At 42.7% G+C, this 4,054-nt stretch overlaps 1 non-coding gene across 1 annotated transcript; it reads right to left on the reverse strand.

Moving 5' to 3' along the window:
• Positions 1 to 3,579: 3,579 nt before the first annotated feature.
• Trnat-ugu (transfer RNA threonine (anticodon UGU)) lies at positions 3,580 to 3,653 on the reverse strand. The gene has a single exon. It is a non-coding gene; the product is annotated as a tRNA-Thr (tRNA).
• Positions 3,654 to 4,054: the final 401 nt, after the last annotated feature.

The following is a 4,054-nucleotide window of genomic DNA, read 5'->3' on the forward strand; positions in this document are numbered from 1 at the left end:
ACATTAGCCGTGTGTAAGAAATAAGAATACATCCCGGCATTTTCTTCTGACGACTTGGAGAATGAAACCTTACGATAACAGCTGGTAGTCAAACTACGTGTCGGCTGGGAAGTGATTAGTAAAACGAGTTTCCATACTATTCTAAATAGCAGTGGGCGTCTTCACACTATCTAAATTTATATTTAAAACATTCTTTAAATTAGCGAGTTGAAGCGCAGGTGAAGCTATTGCCAGAACAGCGTACTGTTATGTTTCACGAACTTATATTAATGTACTAACTTTCTACACCTCATTTCTCCACGTGAGTGTGGATAAAGATCTTTGGAGCACTTTACTGGTGAACGAGAAAGATAGTTTTCAGAGAAATCCTTATCTATCATAACTGTCCGTGTTACGTGCATGGGAACATATGTCGCCAGAATTCCGCGAATGATGTTGTTGTTCCTAATAATGCAGAAATTGTTTGTAACCTCCCTTCCACTATATTTTGTAACTAAAACGCTTTTCTAGTCAGTTGGTTAAAAGTCCTGGAGTAGACAGCATGTCGTATTTAATAATTTAGCCTAATCAGGTGTTCACGCAAGAACAGTGATTTTACGGTATCGAGAAGAAACCATAAATACCAACAAATACTGATTGTTCGGCGTTTATTGTCCACATTGATTAGATCTAGTCATCTGTACCCTTAATTAGACTACCGTTATCGCTGCTTAGGTCCATAGCCTTGAGTCTGACACGAAAATTTCGCTCTCAGTGTCAACACAGCTTTCGCTTGCTGGAGCGTTCGTGTTTGGAGAACGGCCCGTTTGCTCTTATTAACATTTATATTACGCATACAGTTAGCAGGGGGCAAGGCAGAGGGGAACCGACAACATGTATTGCTGTAGCTGACACCATACAGGGGCCCGCATAGTTTATCCCTTCGTAGTTGTCTGATGACCGGATGAATATTTGAAGAGGGTTCTTGCTGTTCAGTAAAAAGGGGCCTGTTTATACAGTTATTTAACAGATTGGAATTGGTTTAAATTTGGTAGTTTCCCCCCTTCGAATCTTGGTTATGGTAAATGAATTGTAGCGTAGCCTGAGCTTCCATATTTACCGAACTAAAAGACAGATTAAGAAATGCCGTGTTAACAAATGTCTGAGGAGTATTTTCGTACTTCATGCAAAGTGTGTAGAGCTGAAGCGAACATGGTACACATATATTTGTGCAAGAAAATAACTACCACTCGGAACTCGATGAGAAAAAAGTTCTATCTTTACAAGAACCGCAGTAAGGGTCGTAAGTTGAACAAGTTTTTCGGCTAGATTGTAAATTTTTCTCTGATGTTAAACAGAATACCTTTGAGTGGCTAGTTGGTCATTTGCTGTTTTCTCTTTCTATGCTCAGAAGCACTGATATACAGAAACTCATTGACCTTTTGCTATTGCCACATTAATTACCATTTTCATCAAGGAACCATAGGTAGGCCGTCAGTACTCAGTTATCTTAGTGTGATTCTGGAGACGGGTTAGGAACTGAAAATTCAAGCAAGCAACTCAATCACCTGATGGGTCAAAGCAGTTAGGAAAAACTGTGTAAAATTACAGACAACATAAATGCAGTACGGTTTGAGACTACGTATTTAGAGCCAAAATATTGCTTGGTATAACAACGGATTTTTTACTGTCGTGAAAGTGAAGAAAACTATGTATTTTGCATTTCATGGCTAATTTTGTCTGCGTACAGGTTGGTTAACAAAAAACTGGACAAGTAAGTTCCTCCAACAACAAATATGAACAAATGACATATATCATTAGCATAAATATCCTATATGTACTTGACTGTAACACAGTGAAATTCTCATTTTATGAAAAGACAAATATTCCGTAGCAATTGTTACAATTCTGCTGTCTCCAATATCCATCTTAAAGTAGTTAAAATAATTCATCAAAATAGCACAGAACAAATATTCTGCAACAAGATATTATAATCAATTTACGTTGTTTATATTTTTGTGGGTACAAATGTAGACTAGTCTTGCCTCGTATTTTCATTCTTGTTTGTTTACTTAATTTTTTATATTAATTCCTCGTTTAGTGTAATAATTTCAAGGACGTTTAGGTAATGCTTCCTGTTTCATCAACACCTTCACAACGTTGCAATTAATTGTATTTGAATACAAAAAATTTTAGTAAAAAATCTGGTCCAGTGATGAAGTAGAAGATCCAAAATCCAGAGGTCTCGAATTCAATCCTCGGTCAATTCCAGGAGTCCTATTTGTTACTTATCACTTCTTTAGTGTCTGGCAACGTTTGTTGGTCTGAAAAACGCCGAGCTACACCGTGGTCCAGAGTTCACATTACGCTGTAGGCCCACTATACACGGCTGCGTAACTGGGTTTAAAGGTTAAAGAAAGGCGATGACATGCCACCGAATACCACCTCCTGTACGGCCATCCCTTGCAAAGCACTGTCGTGTTTAATACAATCTTCGGACTGATGATTGCATTTAATATCTACGTGTGTCGTGCATGAAGTATGAAAAATGCTGAGTGCTAAGTTTTGGTGGGAGGTACTTTGTAAATTACCAGTCAATTGCAGTACCACTTTTCCGTCTATACAGTGAATTAGGAGTACTGCAAATATTTATTTTATTTAAGCGCTTTGCTACCTGACGGCTCTCTTATGTCGGACCGGGCAGCCTGTGGTTTACAGTGTAGACAGACACAATCTAATCACTTTAATGTGACTACCTGTGGAAAACCTGAACTTTTTGCAGCGCGGTCCGCTCCGAGAAGTGCAGGAAGAGATTCAGCGATGTTGTGGGAGGTACTGAGGGGGATGTGGAGCCATGGCGACTCCAGTGTCGTGGCCAGAGTCTGGATTGTGTTTAAATCTGGGGAGTTTGGTGGCCAGGGGAGAACGGTAAACACATCCTGGTGCCCTTCGAATCAAGACCGTTCACTGCGACCTGTGACACGTTGCATTGTCCTGCTGGTAGATGCCATCGTACCCAGGAAAAACAAACTGTACGATAGTGGCGGACATGATCCCATCCAGGGAAGGCCACGAAAACATTCCCCAGGCCATAAAGCAAGCAGTGTGTTTGCTTTCACATGTTTCACGCCGTACACGCTAGCGGTCATCTACCCGATGGAGCATAAAATGTGAGTCATCTGAAAAGGCCACATTTAGTCATTTAGTCGAGGTCCAGCTGTGCTAATGGCGTGCAAATTCCAGCCTTCGTCGCTGATGAACAGCAGTCAGCAAGGGTGCATGCACCAGGCTACTGGCTGCGGAGGCCGATACGCAGCAACGTTCGCAGAATGGTCGTCGAGGAGACACTGTTGATAGCCTCTTGGTCATCTGAGCTGTCGGTTGTTCATCAGTTGCACGTCTATTCGCCCGTACACATATCCGCAGCCGTCGTTCAGCCCTGTAATCTATATGACGACGGTATCTGTTCTTTTGGACATGCCCGAAAGAACAGATTCCATCGCTGACCATGCAGCGCTCTAGAATGAAATGACAATTAAATCAAGACCCTACGCTGTCGACAGGAGTTGATATACATCAACTGGGACAGTTGAAACTGTGTGCCCCGACCGGGACTTGAACCCGGGAACTCCTGCTTACATGGCAGACGCTCTATCCATCTGAGCCACCGAGGACACAGAGGATAGTGCGATTGCAGGGATTTATCCCTTGCACGCTCCCCGTCAGACCCACATTCCCAACTTAATGAACAGATACCATCTTCATATAGTTGAGGCTAACCACCCATTGACCTTCTTCTTCTGTGCTGGATGGACACGTATTGCCCGAAGTCTTACGGGACTCGGTAAGATTGTCTGCCGCGCGTAATGAGTGTAATGGGCAGGGGCACTACGAATTTAGCGTGTGGACATTAAGCTGGGAATGTGGGTCTCACGGTGACCGTGCAAGGGATAAGTCCCTGCAATCGCACTATCCTCTGTGCCGTCGGTGGCTCAGATGGATACAGCGTCTGCCCTGTAAGCAGGAGATCCCGGTTTCGAGTCCCGGTCGGGCCACACATTTTCAACTGTCCCCG

The sequence above is a fragment of the Schistocerca serialis genome, chromosome 9 (assembly GCF_023864345.2).
Source record: "Schistocerca serialis cubense isolate TAMUIC-IGC-003099 chromosome 9, iqSchSeri2.2, whole genome shotgun sequence".
Classification (NCBI taxonomy): Eukaryota; Metazoa; Arthropoda; class Insecta; order Orthoptera; family Acrididae; genus Schistocerca; species Schistocerca serialis.